Source organism: Drosophila biarmipes, chromosome X (assembly GCF_025231255.1).
Source record: "Drosophila biarmipes strain raj3 chromosome X, RU_DBia_V1.1, whole genome shotgun sequence".
Taxonomy (NCBI): Eukaryota; Metazoa; Arthropoda; class Insecta; order Diptera; family Drosophilidae; genus Drosophila; species Drosophila biarmipes.
In genome coordinates, this window is record NC_066611.1 from 25,513,563 (window position 1) to 25,537,569 (window position 24,007).

The 24,007-nt window shown below is 39.1% G+C and overlaps 1 protein-coding gene across 5 annotated transcripts in view; it reads left to right on the forward strand.

Annotated features, from left to right (window-relative positions):
* LOC108024267 (uncharacterized) overlaps nucleotides 1-24,007 on the forward strand; it is a 104,912-nt gene that overhangs the window by 1,913 nt on the left and 78,992 nt on the right. For all 5 annotated transcript variants that reach the window (XM_044093589.2, XM_044093594.2, XM_050885993.1 and 2 more), the window contains exon 2: nucleotides 5,937-6,037. The gene's annotated coding sequence lies outside the window, so the exon portion shown is untranslated. The remainder of the gene's footprint in view (nucleotides 1-5,936; nucleotides 6,038-24,007) is intronic.

A 24,007-nucleotide genomic window follows, 5' to 3' on the forward strand; every position in this document is an offset into this window, starting at 1 on the left:
TATAAATACAAAATATATATATAATGTTAAAAAATACGATTATTTCATAAGCGATCTTCATCGGATAAAATTATAAAGAGAAACATTCGGCCTTTATGTTAAGATTATTGTATAAACTACACTTTGTATATAACATTTTCGCTTTGTTGAAAATTGAATAGATTAAAGTTTTTCATTATCAAATGTTTATAAAGGATACATTTTTATTGGAGGATCAGATAATCATTGTTGTTTTTCTTTTCAACTTGCAATAGGTTAGTTAAATGCAATCAATAAGCATTTTTTTCAAAAGGACAAGGTATCCAAGAAAATATGTCAAATATGTCCACTGGAGGGTTAATCCAGACTGTGGCTACCTGTTAGGGATTAAGCACTCGGGCAAGAAGTTTCGCGTGTAATTGACGTTGCCAAAAATTAAGAAAACGCAAAGCCAGCAAACAAACAAAAAACAAGAGGACAAAGCCCGAACAACGGAAATTAGAAGACAGAAAACAGAAGGGAAAACTTAGCTGAGAATAGAAAAGCCCTTGTTTTTTAGTTTTTCTTTTTTTGGTTGGCCATGCAGTACAGTTAGTCGCCTGCGGAACCGTCAATGTGTGTGTCTGCGGGTGCGATTGCCCTGGTGCTGGTATGTGAGAGTGCGTGGGCCATACAGACATACATTTGTGCGTTGTGTGTTGTTTTTGGCGCGGCAGATTTTTGTTTTCACGAATTTTCATACCCTTGCAGTGGGTATGATGATTTCAGTCAGAAGTTTGCGACGCTCTGAAGTAGATTTTTCCGACCCCATAAGGTATATATATTCTTGATCAGCATAACTAGCCATGTCCGTCCGTCTGTCCGTCCGTCTGTCCGTCTGTCCGTCCGTCCGTCCGTCCGTCTATCTGTCCGTCCGTCTGTCCGTCTATCTGTCCGTCCGTCTGTCCGTCCGTCCGTCCGTCCGTCCATTAAGCTTGGAAATAACTTCTATGGATTTCGCATTGCATTACACCATGGGTTGTAAGATTATAACTTTGATGCTTTTTCAAATATTATCTTATAATATTGGGAATATAATTATTTAAATTGTTAAGAATTTCGAATTAAAATTAATAAAACTTGGACGACTCTAACATATAGCTCTCAAAGAAACGGTTAGAGAAATAATGAAATAATTATAATAATAATTATAATAATTTTTAATATCACTCAAGCAACAGTCCCTGAAAATTTCACATGGTGTTTCTAACGTTGATTATTTCATAAAACTGCAAGGGTACACAAACTTCGCCTTGCCGAAGTTACCTTCCTTTCTTGTTTAAAGGTAACCACTATACATTAATTGTGGTGCCTAACCTGAAAGGATTTTAGTTGTACACCTATTTTTGGAAAAGTCTCATTGGTAACATGGTTTTACTAATATTGATAATTGATTGTTTATTTTAACTGCAATGGTATACAAACTTCGGCGTGCCGAAGTCAACTTCCTTTCCCGTTCCGTATCCTTTGGGCGAATGCGAATAAGAACTGCAGGCAAAAGAAGAAGAGCAAAATAGCCGAGAAAACCTAAAAACAAAGCGATTAGCAGGAAAAACAGCAAAGCCATATTGCGGCCTGGAAGCGATGGATACCAATAAGAAAAAGAACGTGCACACAAAAAAACTGTAGGGTCAAGTTTACCAACGAAATAAAAAATGTATTTCCGTCCTATTTCATTTGACCTGTTAAGAGGCATCTACCTAAAACAATAAATATGATAGAAAATAAGACAGTTACGCTTCTCTCTGGCCAAAAGACGTTCGGTGTACTTATGTAAACTTATAGGTCCCTTACGATTTCTGCAATTGTAAATGTTCTATGAACGATTCCTTATCCAAAATAAGGTGGCCAATCACATCAAGCAAAGATGACTTAAATAGGGACATTGTAGCATTATAATTAAAATTGGCCAGGAGGGATTTCGATGAGGATTATCGTTTTCAATTACCTTTGTATTTTCTGATGAGTCAAAGCTTTTGTTGCCTGTTCCAAGTGGCTTGAGTAAAACTCGCCGGATAAAGCTTAAAAGCCTCAGGGCATCAAACGTACTTTAAACTTTTTAGGTAAAGCATCCTCGATTATTAATCGCGTCAGGGCAATGACCCGAAGTCGAGCATTCTTCAAACATTGCCCGTTTGCAACTAAGTGTCCCTGTGTTTTTTGATCCGCCGGCTCACTCACTTGCCACAAACGTTATCGAAAATTTGTTGACTTCCCAAGGCACAATCGTCCGCAAACGGAATATATCAAACCAGTCGTACCTCTGAGGTCATTGAATGAGAATTGGACGAAAGTCACCCTAGAATTCACCCAAAGTGGAGGGCAGACGATGCATCAGCACCCCCGTCGCATTTGTGCACATATGTGAACGAAGCATTCCGCTTCGCATATGAGATCTAAGTGCTGCACAGAATATATCATTTAGACCTTTCGCAGAGGCATTGTTACCCACACCAAGTGTATTTTGCAAAGCACTGAAGTGTTTCTCAGGGCAATCATAAAAAGCCCTAAAAGAGGTCAAATGTCCATGCTGTAATTAGTTATGAGAGGCCTTGTTTAATAGTTGAATTTATTTTTCATTTGACTGCTGAGATTAGTATTGTTTTCAGGTTTAAATGTTTTTGGGGCCAAATGTTGCACCTCTTGTACATGGTGGTTATCCTGGCTTACTCATATTTTAAGGTTTGCAATTATAGATACCTTGTTTTTAGGTAAAGTTGTAACCAAACGATGCAGGGGGAGCACCACTTAAACACTTTGGTTATTGTTTAAATGTACCGCCTACCGTCAAATTGTGAAGTGTATGTGTTTTGCTGCTGGGAAAGTATGTTAGTCATTGCTACCCAATAGTTTTTTGTGTGTACGTTGTTCCTTGTCTTCCATATGCTCGAGTTCGCGTTAAGTTATGTTTTGGAGTTTGGGTTAGCTGTAGTGAAGTCTAACGTAGGCAGCGCTCACGGCAAAAACAACAGCGGCAACGGTCACTTCGCTGGCAGTAAAACAGCAACAACCAGAGCAACCCGAACGCTTCATCGAAAACTCGTTTTGACAACAATTACGGCCCAAGCGGAAAGGCAGAGCTCTCTGGACCTGGACGCGGATGCGGATGAAGTGGAGTGGAGTTTCAAATAAAGTTGGGTCCACCAAACAGCACAAGGAAAGGAAAGAAGCTGAGAAATCCCAAGTTTCAACTGAGACCGTGAGATGTTGCAGAGACGATAGAGGATTGCCTGTGGTTACTGTGTGCTTTTAGCATTGGGGCAGCGAGTGGAGAGAACAGCTTGGCCATCTTTCTTCATTTCCTCCGTCGTCTTGCTGATCGAAATCACGCGATAATAATAGTGCCAAGAACCAGCTTCGTTCCCAAAAATACTTGAAACACTCTTTCGGCCAAAGGAAGCGGCCGTCAAAAAGGAGGACATCCGAAGAATACAAATTGAGATAGCATCTCCGGGTGCCTAAACCGATTGACAAATCGAAATAATGCGCAGAATGGGGACACGTTATGATGTCTGTCAAAAAAATGCGCGAAAACGATGTTTCAGAAAAACTATAAGCTATGCTACGCTGCACTCTAAGTGGTACTCTTGCTGAAAAATCAAAGCAAAGAATTAATGTTCAACCTGGCAATTTGATCATTTAGTAATTTATTACCTCTAGTACTTCACCATGACCCAAATTGTTATCGTGCTGTGAGGAGGTAGTACTGTTCACCTTTCAAACCTTGCAAAGGTTATTCAAGTTTCCCAGAAGTTTCCAACAAGACTTATATGTGTATTTCTTTTATTGCTGTTTTAAAGCTAAAAACTTAAACTTTTTCAATAAGCTTTACAAGTATATTCTTTGTATCGCCAGGGGTGCTTCCTCCTTATCAGCTGTATAAATGATATCGAGTGTGATGATAAATAAACGTTGGGTGGAAACTGCAGTTGGGGCTCGCCAAGGGGAGATAAGTCGGAGTAAAAATAAAATGAGAGATAACAAGGTGTATAAAAATGTCCCCTTTGTGAAAGCGTTTCATCCAGTCGGTTGTCTATTCTGAGCTGCAGAACAGGGTTTTCCAATCGTCACCCTGCAAGTTCTGTGTGTATTTGCCTTGAAAGTCTTGGCTTCCAAAGCCCCCACCCTTTCATGGGTTTTTGCATTATTTCGGCTTCGTTATGGGATTTTAAGAAGTGCTTGTATAAGTCGTTCACCCATTCTGCGAGTATTATTCTTTACTTTTCTTACTTTTTTACTTTTCCCGATGTTTGTACTTTTCTGTTCTTCGCTCTGCTTTGTGCTGGCGTTCTCCATCATTGTTTACTCCTTTTGTGCTCTCCATTCGCTCTGCTCTGGTGCTCTCTCTGGTCTGTCTTGGTCACTTCTCGTGATCGGGTCAAACCTGGTTGGACGGTTGCAGTTCGGGCTCAGGCTTGCGGCTCGAGTTGAAGTTTGATGAAGCAAGTTCGAATGCAGTGCGAAAAATCTCGTAGATACTTTTTTAGTTACCCACTTTTCCGTACAAATATCTTGAATTTAGTAATACTAAAAATCGATAGATCAGTAGAAGTTATTATTCAGCAGTTTTTAAGTATTATTTTCTCAATCTACTTTTATTGGTAAAAAATACTATTTTATTTACGAAATTTGTGAGTGTGCATAATTTCATCATAGCAATAATTGTATCGGTAGAATTTTGTTGTTTCGCATTATAAAGTTGGGAATCTCTTGCTTGCAAACCCCTGTCCGAAGTTATCTTATCCTCTACAAAGGCATTATTAGGAAAATTATCGAACGCGTTGCTCAAACAAATATGAAACACTCGAGCATTATCAATAAAAGTTCCTTAAAACTAACTTTTCTCACGCTCGATTCACATATTCATTATTAATTACCGGCAGCAGGTAAGCGCGAACCCACACACGCACTGTTGGACACGCACCCACAATTTGTGCATGTGTGCATGAATATACGGAAAATCAATTAAAACTTTTAATTGAAAGAAAGATTTAAGTAAAATTAAATTTTTTGCCCCCGTTCGTCAGCGCTCATCTCTGCCCATCTCATCCAAATCTCACCAACGCACATTTTTTTCGCCCAACTCAACAAAGTTAGGGTCTCGGAAGCGGTGCTTAATAGGTGGGGTGTATAATAGAGACCTGCAGACATACGATTATTCGCCATAAGCACATGCTGCCAGTGACACGATAAAAATACTCATTTTGTCAATTACAAGTCACTTTTCTGGAGTAAAATTTTATTGGGTAGGTGTCGTGAGCAACAAAAATTGTATGAATAATGTATTCAATTAGCTACGAAATGTCTTTATCCAATGGCATCCAGTTCCCGAATCGGACCTCAATCTGAAGGGATTCCTCTTGAATTAAGCATATGTTATTAATTTATCTGAGGAATTTGCGGTTGCTTTTATTTGCGAATTTAATAATCAATGTGGCAGCCATTAACCACAATCAAATGATGAATGTTATGTTTACCCCTTTGGCTTAAATTATTTGATTTTTGTTTGGTTTGTCAGCCCGAGAGCAACACCTACCATTTCAAAAATCGCTAGTTACTCGAAACTAATTAATTCGCAAGTGCTAGGCGAAAATTCACAAAATTACGCTGTGCTCTAATTGGGGCTTAGCATCCGGTGCATTACCAAAAGAAGTGCACCCAACGGCCTTAAGTGCTCTCTTGAAAGTGCACCGCGTGAAATGGGGATACGCCTTTTGGAGTTCGAAAGCGCACTAAAAGAGCCCTTTCTACCAGGTAATCTGCGGTGCAGAAAAAAGAAAAGGGATGGAAATAAAAATTGTAAGACCAATTTTTTTCAGTAAATGTTAATATATAGGTTACTAATAATGTACAGAAATCTGCATAACTTTGTCCAAGCTTACTGAAATATTAATAAAATCGTTTTAATTTATTTTTAGGCCTTCCTTGATAATTACGCATATATTTTCCCTAACAATTGGAAGCAATTACAAAAACTAAAGCAATTATTGAAATGCTGAGCTGCTTCAACACCACTCAGGTAAATCATTTTAATATTAATTATTTCATTATGTTTTGATTGACTCGTATGTTTCTTGCTGTTTATTGTCAGACGAGGTTTCTCGTAATTAAAGTAAACTTCCCACGTGTTTCCAGGTAATAAACGGCGCTAATCCAAGGAGTTTGGTAAGGGAAAAGTACATACATACATGCATATGTGACAGGGCCTTATCAAAACGCGTGATACCGGCTGCCAAGCAAGGCTTGTAATTTTTAAATTAGAATTACGTGATGTGCCTGCCAAATAGGCATTATTGAACGGTCGGAGAGCTAGGCAAGTGGCTACGAAAATGTTGTTTAAAACAAGGTCATGCGGCAGGAGGAGACTTTTGAGGGGAAAGCAACAAGCTCTCTGCCTTCGAAAACATGTTGCTAGAAGGAAGGAGGAGGTTTCGGATCAAGTCGTGAGACTTTAGCTTCTTAAGAGCCAAAACGTTCCCAAACGAAACCCCACGCTTTTCTAATGGCATCCCTCCCCCTTGGGTGGCGGCCCTGAAATAACTAAGAGAAATAGGAAATGGAAAGGGTGTTAGGTGTGCCCAAGTGGTGGTATTAGAGCCTCCGAAATTAAACAGAAAAGAATTACAATATGTAGACATGTACATATGACTTCCTCGAAGGGCCAAAAGCCATGGGTCAACAAATAATCAACTGTGGAGTCAGATGGCAAGGATAAAAGCCCATTTTTCATTCTGCCCAACACATTCAAGCCTTAAATGAAATTGATATGAAAACTAGGCGAAATGTAAGAAAAAATAAGATACTTGTTCAATGGGCTGTGATGGGCACGGGCTACAGCCATTCCCAGGCCTGAGAACCGTCACAACCTTAAAAAGAAGCTACCTATAGATGCAGATTTTTAAAGGCCTGATAACCTGCTTCAAATTCAATTTGGCCAATCCCATTTTTATCTCTAGTGTAGAACATGCTATACAAGAACATGTCAGCCATTAACATTTATACTAAAACAAAAATGAATATTGAAACGAAATCGTGTTCAATAACACTTCATAACTCTAGAAATTTTATAGGGTTTCAGAACATGCCTATTGTAATCGAGAAAAACTAAAATTTTTCACATGTAGTAGAACAAACTATATAGGATCACATCATGGGAACTGAGAATAGAAGGAACGAATTTTCCATGCTTATTAAAACGAAATCGTTGGACTGTTTTGTGTTGTATTCGGCATCAGAAAAAAAACATTTTTAAAACCCAATCTAGTTGTTTTGTCTTACAGATAGATTATGCTGTATCTTAAACATTTCCCATATAAAAGCATAGGGACTAAGAACAGAAGGAACCAATTTTTCATGCATATTAAAACGATTGAATTGTGTGGAGTTTATAGGGTTGGAAATACTCGACATCGACATCGTCATCGCCATCGCCATCGCCTTCGCCCTATATTGTACTCACAATACTGCACATTGAGCACTGGATGTGTGGAGAACAAGCCGAAATGCGTCGTCAAGATGTCTCGTTTAGGGTGAGTGGCCGTCGGGGGTGGCTGGCTGCACATTCCACTATGTTGTGGTATACTGTGTACATACAGAAAAAAGAACCATATCGACGAGGTGGTTCCCCCATCTCACCCCGGCTCATAATAATGCAAACCGCGCCCGGCGATTGGAAATTAATGAAATTTTATACAAGAGTCCAAACCAAATTGAAGTATGAATGAGGGCCGAATGGATGTGTAAATGAACGTCTGCCAGCCTCCTTCAACGCCCACTTCCACCCACTCCACCCAATACATCGTGTATATATACAAGTATATATGTGGGCCATTACAAAAAGGAGCCAGATGAAAGCGGAACTCCATTACCCCCGGAGAAATGTTGCCGGGGCTAATGCGAAATTTGTATGCAGTCCAAACAACGGGAGTCATTTCTTTTGTTTTGCTCGGCAACCGCTGCCTTTTGTTTTTTTCTGATTCTGATTCTGCTACTGTTTTTCCTTTTCCAGTTTTGAATTTTCGTTCTTGTAGGCCTGCTTCGGATTTCGTTTCTGTTTGGGCACTTGGCGTTGAGAAAAATAACAATCAAATGTAATGTTTGCCTACGAGGGGGGAGTCAGGAAATTAGAAATGCCCTCTTATTGGCCATTGACCATTAGAACCTTCAACTAAAAAAGGCGCTGTACAAAGTTAATACTTTCAGTGAGTAAATTTCATTAACATTTTATTGACGCAGTGGAGACAAAACATAATTAGCTGTAGGCGAAAACGTGAAGGGAATACTAAGCCAAATAGACGTCGAGAAGAGAATTAGAGCTAGATTTGGGAGTAGATTTTATAAACTGAATTTGATTAACAGTTGGTGAAAGATTCTTTTTATTTTACAACTTTATATTATGGTCAGCCTGCCAAGGGCTATACTAAATTGCTTGAGGTCCATTTGACCCTCTGTTTTTGTTGGCTCTTAAAAGAATCGTTCACATCGCACATATGTTAAATTTTGTATATTGGTTTTCCCCATTTTTTTTATTGGCGGCGGAGGAATGAACACAACAAAATGTTCTGGTGGCAAAACAGAAATATTTGAGTTTTATGCGCACAAAATTATAATAGGCAGATGCTCGCTAACCCAACTCCATCCACGCAATCCCCAATCTCTTTATTCGCATCCCCTTCTGGGCAAAAGTGTTTCGGTTCCGACGATATGGCATATAGCAACTCCAGTGCCACAGAGCAACACCATCGTCGTCTGCATCGGTGTTTCCCTGCTGCCTGCTTTTGCTATCGACTTCCACCGGTTTGGATACCCATCTCCGGAGACAAGTTGGTGGGTTCCTGTGCGAAACACAGTAAAAAAAGAAATAAACCATGGACCGCTACTTAGAATTGACTTTAAACTGTATATGTTCTTTTAAAATATAAATATTTAAAGTACGTATTGAATACGGTTCAGTTTTGGAATTGCAAAAGTTGTTTAAAGGAAAACTCAAAATATTAAAATTCAAAATAAATTAATAATACTCCTAAATACAAAAATACTCCTTTAAAATATAAATATTTAAAGATAGTGTATCTCAACAATGTGAGGTGGATCAAGCGTCGGGTCATTTCAAAAGTTTATCTACGCTATTTTGCAAAAAACGGCATAATTTTAGGGATTTGCTAGAATGATGTTTTTGACCCCACTTTAACATACAATATTAAGTGAGCTAGAGATAATTTTTAATAACTGAATCCACAGCGGTTACATTCCAATTTTATTTATATGATTGTTTAGTTTATTTAATCCTCTTTTTTTTAAGGCTCATATTTCTATGACCACCCTTTGGTTTATCTTTCCAAATCAGCTTTGCGAAACATTTTGAAAGAATAACTTGCTATACAAACCTAAATTGTAACTCAGTTTCGGAGTGATTATGTTTGCTTAAATATTGAGCCTTAAGCTATCAAACATAAAAAGCTTAATTCTTTTTCCCATTTTGTACGTTTTATTTGTAAAATCATTTGGTATTGATATTTTTTGGCACTTTCGGGCAGACTAGTGTGTGTGCAAAGCTAAATCAATTCACCCCAGTAAAGCTGATTAAATAATGTATGATTTTATGGCGCCAATTGGCAATTCGTATGTATGTACTCCAACTTATTTTATTAGCCCAGGTATATGTAAATCTCTGCTAAAAAATTCCGCTGACCACAAACGGTGATATGGGGGAAACCATACCCAACCAGGATATGGAATATATGCGTTCGATGACCCTTCTTGTGCGGCGCGTGGGACGGATATTTTTGGGGTTATCGCAGCAATGGTGTTGCCAGCAAAAAACTCCGGGTGCTGGCAAATTTCCATGAATTTAGGATTCTGTCATCATTTTATCGGTTCGGTGGCGAAGGAAATTTCCCGCAGACAGCTTCTTGGCCAAAGGACCCACTCGCTTCGAATCACGAAGACGTATTTGACATTCACATTTCCATTTACTATTTCCTGTCAATTTTTCTCGGGCCCACGATAGATGTGTGTGCGTGTGTGTGTCCCCGCGTTCTCCGAAATATTGTGACAGTTTGCAATAAACACACGGCTCTGCCTGCGCCACCCCGAAAATCTCAACTTGCTTCTACTAGCACCTGCCCAACCCCCTTTCTTTTTTTATGACCATAAAAAGAAAGTAAATGCACTGAACTGGAGCTTGGATAAATTTATACAGCACATTTCATGCGATCGACACATAAATATTATTATTATTTTTTATGCCAAAGAACCACGAACAATCTTCTATATATATGTACCTATATATGGACATTGTACACATAAAGAAACTCGTTGGCAAGACTGACGAGTATAATAGTAAAATTGGTTCAACCTATCGAATTAAGGATTGAATAGTTAGTCGTACGTAACTTGTTACTATAATAATAACAGTATAAAGATGGCGGAATGGGCCCAACCCATCGATTACACTTATTTTTTATTTTTCCAACCCATGTTTCTCTTTCACTTACTATTCAACTATTTTAGTTAGTTTATGAATTATATACTATTGCATTAACAAAATACTCACATGACCTGAAGGGTTTAATGTTAATAGTAGTTCACCTATTAAATAGTAAACAAAACCAAAACGAGACCATATCAACGGTTTTAAATAGGAAAGAAAATAACTTTTTTGTGTGTATAACGCAGATATGCCTGTATAAATATTGATGTGTTCTTGTGCTGGTCAAATCAAGGAGTTTATTTGAGGTGCAACCTACAGACCTTCTGGTCATAAAAATGCGATGCCTTTGATAAAAGACGATTTAAGCCAGTTTTTCCTTTCCTTTCCCCCTATATTCTTCCCTTTCTTGCAGTCACTTGCTTTGTGTCTAATAGTTATAACACTTTTCGCAGCTTGATGCTTATCTTAAGTCGCCTTGGGCCATAATCAACGCTGACATGTCGGCTGGCTGGATGGTCTGGATGGGCTGCCCTTAGGTGTTCAGGGCTTTTGAGGGGTGCCGACAAGCACCGAGCACCCAGCACTGAGCACCGGGTGCCGAGTGGCATATTGAAGGGCTTTTGGAATTGGGACCACAAAGCTCCAAATGCGTATTGCATACATAAATTTGAGTCGAGTACGTTTTGCTCACGTTTGCTGCACAAAATAAATCTTTGACAGACAACCGAAATGGTTGTGGAGGTGGTTAGATGGTTAGCAGATGGGTGGTGTTGTGTAGAGATTGAAGTATAAACCCGGTTAGTCCGAGCTGAAGGTATGTGGTAAACAAAGTCTGAACAGAACCTCCCCATGTTTTATCCATCCGCCTCCTCAATTCCGCAGGAGGTCATTCCGAGAATCAAGCCATGATTCGTTCTCTGTGGAGCGCTCTGTACACAATTTTATGCTTGGACAATATGCTTTGAAGGCAGTTTTCACATCTCCCCAAGTTGGGGCTTAAACCAGTTTGTAAACTATAAAATTTCGTAAGAACGTCTGCACATTGAAAGTCGGCTTTGAATGAATCTTTAGGTTTTAATTGGTCATTTACGGGACATTCTATAGGGGGGATTTAAATATGTATATCGAATATATATTTTGAAAAATGCTTTATTTGTCCCGATGGATAATATTTCCACCATGAAAAGGAAAAAAGTTTCTGAAATCAGTGAATTGAGTTAAATGTGTTTTTAGACTGATTGTTATCATATATTATTTGCTCATGGCTAATAGCCCCACATTATGGCATATTAATAATCCAACGACACAAAAGCCAAACAAACTTGTCGTGAGGATCACAAAAATGAGTAGAGAAATCCAAGGAAAGCAAAATCGATATAGATAATAAATGTGTTAATAATAGCTTTATGCATTCTCCATTCTGGCTCATTCTGGAAATCAGAATTTCGTGTTTGGAGGGTGGAATGCGCAGCGATTAAGATAAGTATTTGATGCTATTGGGAAAAAAGAAAACACAAATGAGCCGAGCAATGTGTTGCGACCTGCTTTCCGAATCGACAAGCGCGGGGAAAAAAGCGCCATTAAATTTAGCTGAGCCAGAAGAAATACGATAGCATATATAAATTTATTTAAATGAGCGCTACGTGTAATGACAGCCAGGAGGAGAATTGAGCAACGAGGAAGGAGGCTCGAGGGTGGGGCTTTTTCGTTGCCTGGTAGCTAATTTACCAATCGATGTCATTGATACTAGCGCCGGTAATTCAGACGGAAACTCCGGCTCCGACTGTGACTACCATCGCATTGCCTTAATTAAATTTCGCATTGATATTTGTTTGCCTGTATGTTTGGTTGCACTGGCAGGAGGCGAGAGCCACCCGCCGTCCCACCGATGGACTTCTGGGCTCCTTGTTGTTTTCAGTGCAGTGCAGCTTGGGCTCTCGACCGCGGCCCGTGAAAGGCGGGCATGAAGGAGCCCAACGGCCGGCAGCACGTGCTTAAAATTGCAAGGGAATAATTCTTGATTCTACACGAATAAAAACAAACTGCTCGATGTCCGTTTGACATTCAAGAGTCAAGGGTATATTTACCTTGTTTGCATTTGTTATGGATGGACAAATATTATCAAAACGGATTGGCACACTTTCTGCCATCAAAAGAGTATCCCCCTTCTGAGTTCAATTTTGGACTATCGCTTATATAAAGTTACCAACGTTGGTAAATTAACCCATGATGTAATTGTTTAGAAATAAGAGTTTTTAGCATGTTTTTGTTTTTCGTAGCAAGAAGTTTTTTAGCACGAAGCCAACGCAGCGCTTAAATCTTCCTTAAGGCTAGGACTCTAACCCAGCCAAGAACTAACAGAAAAGAAAACCTCCTTAAAAAGATCGTGGTACCATACAAAACACAATTATTTCCCCCTGTGTACCTGGGCAGCTTCACACGGTTGGTGTGCAGTCTAGGGTACGGCGTACATGTTCACACTTACGGGCGTGCTTTATTCTTCGCAGCTATTCAACTGTACAGGGAACGGGTTTATTCGTTTCCCTGATTCATTCATTCCCTTACGCCTCGCTTTTGCCGCCTTCATTGGTGACGTTGCGCCGGTGGTGTAATTAATGACGCCTGGCGCACAATTTTTAAATTGAATTGCACTACCTTCTTGCATTCGAATTCCGAGCTCTGAACCGCAAGTATGCTCATACCCTTGATTGGCCAAATCGGACTGGTTTAACTTAAAACCATAACGCCTTGGCAATTTGTACTATAAATTAATTTATTTTAATATATATGTAAGTTTCCCCACTCAACAATTAATAGTATTTCATATCTCCTTAACTATTTAATTAATTTTTGTTGTACTTTTTGTCTATTTTCAGGTAAGATTCCCGAGCCGGATCCTTAAGCCTTTTTCAAAAATCTTACAAGAGACCTATTAAAGCAGGCGGGCGCCCAAACTTTGAACTATTCCGCATTCCGGGAAGTGAGAAGTGAGTAACAGTGGGGAATATAAATAGACGCGATGGTACCTGATAATTATCGCTCGAAATGTATACAGCGTCGTGATATATGTACATATGTGGGCATGGAATAAGAGGGCATCGGTACTTGGTTTTTAATCCCAACATAAACAGTTGCTTCCTGGTCACATTTTGTGCTTTCTCGTCCGCTATTGGAGGCCAATTAAAATTCCAAAATACTGTGTTGTGCTGTTCGGAATCTTGCACAACACCCCACATCCCTATATAACATCGTTTGCGATCTCCGAGGGCCCACCGCTCACAGAAGGGGATAATTTATGCATTTCATATATACTTTCCCTGCGCTGCCTGGTTTATTGCAGCTCTGATTGTTATTTTTCGTTGGCTCCGCAACGCGCCACTTACAAAAAAAAAATTGGACTTCTGCTTGGTGCTCTTCTGACTCAACGTTGCATTGCTTACGGCGTGATCCGCTTCTTCGTGTGGCACTGGCACCACTCGACTCCACCACTCCACTCCACTCCACTTGATGGCGGGTCGAATGAAGTGAACGGGTGCCGCTCCACTGAAAGAATCCCGTGGAGGAGGAGGAAGAGGCATATGGGAAGGGACCAGGGACCAGGCCTCTGGCACAATTGTGCTCATAATTGTTTATCTAAATTGACTGCAGACCTCACTTTAAGATGCACGAGTATATATACATGTACGAGTATATGCAACTCGATACAAGTAAATAAAGTTACAGCAACAGACATTGTTGGGTATATCGATGCCCCACTGTGTGACCTATAAGAGTCATCGCCCTGGAGCAAATGTAAACAATGGAATTTAAAAGGTTGCATTTGGAGAACTTCACATTTACGTTAATTGTGCTTAATTTTGAATAATTGATGGTATTGTAGAAACTATAGTTCAATTATTTCAATAACGATTAACTGGCTTCATAATGTATACAAATTAAATATGCATTTCCCTGTGCAAACAACAAAAGCGTAATGTGGTAAATGTCTTCTTCAATGCTTTATGAAAGAAACCGCCATCATTTCAAAACGTTGTGTTTCAAAAACATATTTCATTTGTGTAGGGTTGCCAGAGGTGTTTTAATTTATGCATAATTGACAGTGAATTGTATACCAGAAATGACTTCTTGGCCGCTGTTCTTTTGTTTACTTTCATTTCTTTATCTCAGTTTTTAATAGCCAGAGGCGTAGAAAGGAAAGCTTAGAGTATAAGCACTCTTGCAAAAATCATATTAAAGGATATGCATAAGTTAAGGTGCAAGTTAATAAATATTAAAATCTATTATGATTTTTATATTAAGAAAAACGAAAAATTGTTGATTGATTCCAAACCCCACATCCAAAGTTTTTTGTCTATGTGAGAGGGTATTTCGTTGATATATTTCTGGAAAAAAGCCCTTGCCAGATGGTAATCGAAATTTCACAACACTAAAAAATTAGTTCTCCTGGGATTACCGGATAACATCTACAACTGTTCCAATAGTAATATGGCATTTTTGCGTAAAATATAATCCAACGATCCGGATTGTTTCGACTTGGTTGGTTTATTAATAATGTCGCATAAACAAGGGGTCCATTTTGAGTCTACATAACGAAGAATTTGTGAAATTTATAGCATAGCATAAGCAGTGGGATATCTACAAATAACCAGAAATGCACAGACATCAGCAGCTACGGCACTGAAAATTTGCAGAAATTCTTCCCTTTTGGATCTCTGTGGCCAATGTATTTTCATTTTCATTTGCATTTGGCTCTCTCTTGTTTTTAGCATGCTTTTTTCTGCTGGGCCCCTTTGCTTTTGTGCTGCTGTTGTTGTCATCCGTCGCTCGTTTGGTGCGAGTGAAATGCAAAGCAAACAACAATTTGTAATTTCCGTTGTTTCCCAGCCAGCCAGCCAGCCATCCAGCTATCCAGCTATCCAGCTATCTAGCCATCCAGCTCGACCAGATGAGGCTGGTGTTTCAGGGCTCCCAGGGATCCCCCGCTTCCAGAGGGGCGAATACTACAGAGGATAAAGGGTCAGGGGACCAGAGATGGGCGTGTTTTTGGGGGGCGGGGGCTAGGTGGGTTGGGGAGAAACTATTCTACGCTCTTTTAGGTGCAATTTTCTGCTTAAACTGGATGAAAAAATCTGTGCTGCCAGCCGAACGCGTACCAACTTTGCCATGGCAAGTCCTGCCATTCCATCCCATCGCCGTGGCCGTAACACGTCCGAAAGGCATATCGCTCCAAGTTTAAGCCAAAGTTATTCGGAATGCATTTTCGGTGATTGGAGAAGCATTGCCCAAACCCAAAATATCAAAAACTGAAAAATTTGACCCGCATCATACGCTCAAAGGCAGCAAGCCTTTGGGCATTCCCCGTACCATAAACATGACATTATTTGTCTTATCTTGAATAGTAAGCTTCATTAATTTACAAATTTTTCGGTCAGCCGCAAATGAGTTATTAGAAAATTAAATAAAAAAAAGCGATTCGGAGTTATTAGGGTTGGGAAATGATCGATAGTTTTGGCTATTTGTATCGATTCTATCGGAAAATAACGATATACGACAAATATAGTTGAAAATGTATGCTTGGTTTATATCACATAAAAATGTTGATATTTATTTTAATATGCAAGCTTTTTCAATCTTGACTATAAACGCATATTTCCTTTGGCGACACTATATATACTGGGTACAAACCTTCTACATATTAAAACTATCGATAGGGCAATAGATTTGCTCATCAACCCGTTATAACTTTTTTGTTTTGTTTCGTATTACAATGTGGTTTCATTGGACGACAGCAATCCAAACGGTGTTTAAGCTAGGGAAAATTCGAAGCTGACCAGAAACGCAATGAAAGTGCGTACGAAGATCATATAGTAATTATTGAAGCCCAGAATGCATCGAAATAACAATATGCAAACGGATCCCGGCACTTAAGTCAAATTAGTATGTCAAACAAAGACGTACCCAATTCGGGGCAGGGCTTTAATGTCTGGTCAAACAAGATGCAGCCACTTGCACTTGCAGATAAATTAATAAAGATCATTAAGGGACATGTTTGTTTGCAAACGCTTTTGGGCGGTCCATTTGCAATTCGATTTTGGTACAAAGGGCGCTTTGAATGGCTTTTACTCAATCGAATACTACAGTGATATAGTGACCATTTCTTCAGTTTCAATTGGATTTGAATATATATTTTTATTTACCTTTATCCGAAACAAGATAAGTTGAAACTATTCTGATCCAGTGTAAGCGGGGATATAAAAATAATAAAACCATAAATTAATATTTTAGATAAATATTTAAATAATATATATATAATGTTGATTGAACGTAACCAATATTTGGGATCATTTAAGTTCACTAATGATATTTTAAATAATTTTGCACCTTAACAATTAAAAAAATTTAAAAAAAACGGAAATCACAGTAACAGCAAATTTGTTCTTTAATAATTTATTTTTTTTAAAGAAAGGCTTTTTACGTGCCCTTCTACATCTGGTTTAAGGTAAAAAGAGTGGGGATATTTGAACAAGTTTGTTCTTCTTGTGCCTGTGTCTGTATTTGCGTTAATGTTTAAGCTCGTGTTTGTACTGGTAAATCGTTTACGTACGTGTGGCGAATTGTGTGCGTCGCAGGGAACAACTGAGCCGGCACTAAAAGCCAAACAAAACACGAAAACTGTTCAAAGATACCGACTATTTGTAGTTGCATTCGTATCGGAATCTATATTGGGAGCCCCAGATAATATGTGCAGTTCTTGGTACTTGGTACTTGCTACTCGGTACGCGTATCCAACCGACTACTTCTCCGTTCCTCTGTATCTCTCCTTTCCAAAAGCCACGCAACTCTGCTCACTTGGCCGTCGTTGTCGTTATCGCTGTCTGAGCACAGTGAGCACACAATGTAAAACGCAAATATTAACACGGCTAACCGATATGCCGTATATACAGATACAGATACAGATACAGATATATAGATACAGATGCGGACCCAAGGCAGGAGGTAGAGCAGAGGTAAAGAGGCGAAAGCAAAGGCACGCACCACACTCACATATTAACCGAATACGATAACAAAAAAAATCGTTTAAAACACCTTTAAATTTGGTATTTTCGATTAAGAAAATTCTATTTGTGCACAATCTTCTCGATCTGAGAACGCGTTTGAAAAACAAAATGGTGTTGCATTAGCCTAATACAATTTTGATTTAAAATTTTGTTGTTTAAATTGTTTAATTTGTTTAAGTTTTAACTTCAAAAAATAGAAAAAATCATAGCGATATGTTTTCAAAATGATATTGTGACAGAATCGATACATTTTTGATAAGTTTCGAGTAGAAACTTCTGAGTAAGGCGCACTTTTTTAGTTCTTTAGTTTTAAATCGTTCTGAAAGGATTTCTGTGACACCGAAAGGTAAATTTTTTCTGAGAACGGTTGTTCTGCTCTTTCTCTGCGTACGTTTTTCTTTTTGACTTAAATTTGCCTTGTTCGCTTGCAAATTATTTTCGAGTGTAATCTGAAATGCTGTCGTTGCCTGGAAACGGCTAGTTGCATGTTTGATAGCCACACAATTTGATTTAGTGCTACTCGAGCGGACACAGTGGGTCTGGCCTGCCTTCTTCCACTTCCATTGCCACCTCCCCGGCCTTCCGACCCTCTCGAGATGGTCCGATGGTGGTCGAGTTGAGCAATGAGAGGAAGAGCCTGCAGCAGACATGTGCATAAATAATTATTAAAGGCAAAATGCTGCTTTGCTTGCACGAGAATGCGAAATGAAAACCGCAAAAAATACGCAGAGCCAGCATTCAGCATTGCACATAAATATGGGGGTTAAAGTTCGCTGCCCAACCCCCAAAAGCCAACCTCTCTCAATGGGATGGCTAGAACTGTGGATTTTAAGCTCACTTATCGAAACTTTTGATAATTGAAATGCGTTGGATGCTTTCATTGCAAATTAATATTAGAACATCCATTGCAAGGCCTCAGAAATAAGGATGTGGAATCCCGAACTCGTCACTAATTAAAGTTTAATCAAAGTTCTCATCCTAAATTCGGAATTAAATTCCGAAATTAAAACAATATGCCGAATACAAAGGATTTTTCAAGCTGGCGGCGCGGTGTGTTAGGATGTGAGATTTAGTCAAAATGTATAAACTAATTAAAATTGCTCTTGACTAATGCATCAGTAAGTCAATTTATTGATAGGCTTTAAGTGCTTTCAGAGAGACCTTCGTGTCACTTTTGCAAACAGCAGCACGACTTAGGCATTGTATGTTGAACGCAATGACCATTGAGCCATTTAAATGCTGTTTTCTCACATGCATGCAAACCCAGCCCCTCGGGACGACAAATAAACCGCAATGGAGATCCAGGATAATTGGGTGGAATGTGAGGAGACAAGAGGTGTTGCAGTCCTGTCTCTGGTTGACATCTTCGCAGGTGCGGAACTATGCCATCGGAGTTTCACACAGAGAAAATGTTGCTTCGAATCCGATTTGATATATCGAAAACTGTATAGAAAGTATACTTACTATAATATTTAAGAAATTTCGTTTTCAATTAATAATTTTTAATTTCCTGTCAAATATCGATAAGGTAGCAATTATACTCTTTACCATCCCCAATATCTGAAGACATAGATTAATTTGCACAGTCAAAGGAATTGCTTATAGCAGCTTCCAGCGAAATAAAAAGCAACGAAAAATATAACTTGTGGATAAAATGCATTTTGCACAGCATTCAAACAACTATGTTCGAACAAATTGCAGATTGGCCAACTTAAAATAAAACTTGAAGAATCCGCCCGATGCACACGGCTTCACATTCGTTCCGTTAACATGCCAATTATAAACAAAGATTTCATCTTTGACCACCCATCATCGTCTTGGTCAATCTATTAAAGCCTCATTTGGCAGTAAAACCAGTTGGGTAGAATACACATGTACACCGTCCGCTTGAATTGACTGCATGGTATCAGAACACATTGCGGGATTTTTTCCAACTGTAGAGCTGCAAAGTTACCCAAAGTAAATGAGGCAGAGGTGTTAGTTGAGGTTAAACGCACAATATCCATATCTACAGCTAAATCTATATCCATAACCATATCGACCCCTCTCGTCGTGACAATATCACAGATGTGACTGTGACTCCGCAGCGAGAAGCGTCATGTACAAGAATCTCGTTAACGAGTTCTGGGACCGCCGCTGCGGTACGCAAGTTTTCTACGTGCCGGGTCCTTAGATTGGGCGGCAAATTAAGGTGTCGCCGGTTTGTGTCATCAGGCGAGCCAAAAACTTGAGCTGGGACCCACGGCCAGTGGCTCCAATCAATTGAATTAAAACTGTAGGCCGCCCTGCTGCTGCTTAAAACCATCTTGCGTGGCCAAAAGCCCCCAATTTCTGTTTGTGCTGGATGGTTTTACTTATAGACAGGGTCTTAAGTTCGGGCCTGGGCTTGCTGTCCGTCCTTCGGTGTTTGTCTGTCTGTCTGGGTCTTTGTTATTTGGTCCGGGACGAGGCGAGTCAAGACGCTGTGCTGGTGAAGATTGGTGCGAATTTTTGGGTCATTATTAAATTGCCACCCAGGGGCAAACAAAGGGGCGACTAATGAAATGTCAGTTTGGCAAGAATCAAGCTTAAGTCACTACTTTGGTTGAGTTATCAATGCAAAAAGTTATTGCAATTTTTGTTTATTATTTTTTTAGATATCCAAGACACAATTCTGTTTTAAATCAGTTCCGTTGTTTACGGCTTTATGACACTTTCAAGGAAGATGTTTACTTAATCATGACTTTAAAAGAGAAATGTAGTCAGTTAGTGAAAACAACGCTAGCTTTATTCATGGAACTTTGAAATATAGGTAGTACTAGATACACACGAAGGAGATATTATGAGTTTAGAACCCTTTTTCCTGTTGTTCTGAGTACTTGAACTTAAATTTATGTGAGTCTGTGGGACTTTAGATAAATTATTCACATAAAGGTAGGACCGTTTACCATTTTTTTGCCGATTTAGTAGCATCCCCTCACATTGCATTTGCATCTTCATGTAACATGTACTCCCTGATTGAGATACAAGCAAGAGAACAGGCAATGCAGAAGTAGTGCTTTCCAGCTCACGAATCGAGTACCCGTAGTATCTCATTGTCGAGGTCTTTGACTATTGCGTTCTTACCTGTTATTTATTCGAGTGTGAAGACCCGACTTCATCGCTAGGAGCTTGCGGCTTTTGCCTGCGTGGTTGAGTGCGTATCTCGGAGCGTTTCTCCTCCAGTCTGTACGAAAATGTGTGTGTTTAAATAAGCACTCCACCGACCGAGCGACCGACCTCATGCACATTATAAATGCTAAGCACAACTTTTGAAAATAATTTTACCTAGAACTCAAAAACTTAATTTCCAGTCAGAGGACGCCAGATACTCAGCATGCGATTTTTGAAGGGTAGATATCATACATATATTTAGAGTATACGAGGAAATTCGCTTGCTCAACAAGTTTAGATTGACAATCTGTGATTTGTTGAATTTAATTCATGGTACCTCTATCCCCCAGCTACTTGGTATGACAATTAGCAGGGTCTCGGTGGACAAAAAGATTTACGTATGGCTTAATAATTTATTTGCTACGTCCCCAGTGGAATGATTCATCAATAAAACACATGTGTGTTCTTTCATTTCCTTCTCTTTTTATTGCATGCCTCTAATACATGGCCCATACCTTAATCCCCAGCCACTTTGTGGATTCCCCTTGATGCTTCAAGGGTCAATCCTTAATATTGTTATCGTTAGACTACATTTTTTCGCCACTCTGTTTTTTAGGTGACCATATTTTGGGACCAGTTTGTTCTTTCCTGCTTCCCCTTATCTGTATACTTTCTTTACTTTCCTTGCTTTTGTTCAACGGCGACTAATGCAGAATTATTTCATTTCTGTGTGAGCTGAGCTAGAAATGCATTAATTCTCATTGTTTTTGGTCGAATGTCGAGAGGAGCTCGCTCGGTGGTGGAGGTGAATCCAAATCTTTTGGCCATGGACAGCCAGTAACCAGTGCCGGAGATTAAGATGACGAACTGTGGGTCACGCCAGCGGAGTAACTTTTTTGTCGCCAAGAGAGAAGAAGCAGAATGAATGGACATCAAAGAAGAAGGAATTTTTCATACACTGACTTGGCTTTCTCCCGTGCCCTTTTCCTACACACAGAAAAATGTTGATTAAAGTTGACCACTATACGTAATAGTTAAGTGGTCGCAACCCATGCAATTGTCGATTTGTTAAATAGTTACTCTCCCTTCAACAAGATGTACACAACTTTTAGATAGTAACCAAAGCAACAGCAAAGCACATCAAAATTTGGAATAGTTATTCTTCTTAAGAGGCGGAACTACTCGTATTGGTCAATTTAACCATAAAAGTTTTTTGTGTGTAACTGCTCTTGGCATGTGAAATCATCACAGACGCTCCAACTTCATCTCCATCAACCTCAAATCCTTGGCTCCTTTTTTTCTGCTCTTCGTCATCCCGAAATGCGTCATCATTGTCCGCAGAAACGATGACGATGGAGATTTGGCGAGTGCCGTCAACGGGTTATTAAAAGAACGTAAAAATAAAAACAGAAAATAATATATATTCAAAGTTCAAGAACGCATCCGCCCTGTTTCCTGTGGCTAAAGTGTTTTATTACTAGATGCCTTCCTTTTCTATCCTCCCTTTCTTTTATTTTTGGCAAAAGGCTTTTGGGTTTTTTTTTTCGCAGAAATACACTAAGAGTTTACTTACACCCAAAAATTGATTCGCTTTGATTATATATAAAACAATGGTGAGATCTGCTTTAAATAAAAAAAAAAACAAGAAAGGAAGTTAGCTTCGACAAGCCGAAGTTTGTATACCCTTGCAGTTATAGGAAATAATCAACTTAAGTAACACCATGTTACATTTTTTGACGATTGTTGCTAGTTTCAGTGATATTAAATAAAATTATTTTATTATATCTATAGCTTTACAACTGAGAAACTAGTTCGCGTAGAAACGGACTGACAGACGGACGGACAGACGGACACGGCTATATCGACTCGTATAGTGACGCTGATCAAGAATATATATACTTTATGGGGTCGGAAACGTTTCCTTCACTGCGTTGCAAACTTCTGACTGAAATCATCATACCCTCTGCAAGGGTATAAATATCTTATATTATCTGCTCCAAGGACGTTATTTTTTTCAAAAAACATATGTATAAGTAAAAATGTTGTTTCTAAAACAGAATTTTTCAATTTTTAAAGAACAATACTTTTTGAGTGTTCTGAACTCTTTTGATATAGTGAATATAAATAATGTTATCTTGTTATTTCCTCTAATTTTTAGTCAATATTTGGTGTTACGTTCCGACTCGGTACTATAGCTAATTCATAATCTCGAAATTGGTTAATGGCAAATAATGCGAAGAGATGAGTCGGCGGTTAAGTTGCTCCTCTTCCTATATTGTAATAAAAGTTGACAAATAATAAAATTAAGCTGGAAGATGGGGCAAAACACAACATCAGCAGGAGGCGAATTCTATTCTATTTTGCCAGCTTTTATGGTATGTTATGGGCCAACTGCGACAACTTGACTTTATATAGAGCATTGCCGAAGGGCTTCCTGTTTTGGCCAGAGTCGTCTGTCGAATGGTGAAATGGCAAATGTAAATGGCTTTGAAAGCCTATAAATTATAGGCATTCCGGGTACCATTTGTATGTCTCTACTATTGATGGCGACGGAGTGCTCTCGCATCATGTTATACAGTAGAGTCAAAAGTTTTCGCGAAGATGCCGTCGTCGTCGCCTTCCTGGGCTGGATGAATTTACCCACTTTTCCGCACAGCGTCGTTTCTTGGCTCCTTAAATTGTTTTCCCCACTTCCACCCCCGAAGAAAATTATCATCGAGCAGAGGAACAAACAAAGAATATACGAACGACGGCGAAAGGAACGAATCAACTTGAAATGACATTTGCAAAAATGTTAATGACAAGATTAATCAATATCGGATCTCGCAGAGCTCCTGTGTCTTTCCTTTCATTTTCTCCACACAGGAATCCACACCCTATTTGTTTTTCCAGCTGACAAACCGAGAATCGGACCTCATTTCGATAAAATTGAATAAAAGGCTTCTGGGGTGAATAAAAATAGAAAAAAAAGGCCAGATAAATGTAAAACACGCATGCATACTAAATATTTCTGCTGGCGAATAGAGGTCGTTTTTGGAAATCACTGTAGTGGATGTGGATGGTGAGAAATCACACCCAAAATGTGTGCGGAAAAGGGCAGCAGCATACATATATGGTTATCTATCCGCAAAATTAAGCAATATTCCGATAGTGAAAGGTGGAAACTTGATAGACCCAATTGGTTCCAGAGAAAGAGACACTTTAAAAGGGTTAATTGTTGATCATTGAGTCCGAATGCGACTCAGCTGTCCTTATCGTTTTAAAAACCGTCAAAGTTTTCTTAACTTAACCATAACGTTGAAATGCTTGCGGCTCGGTCTGGCTCGGCTTTTCCATAAAATATGTGTGTGTTATCCGTGAAAATATG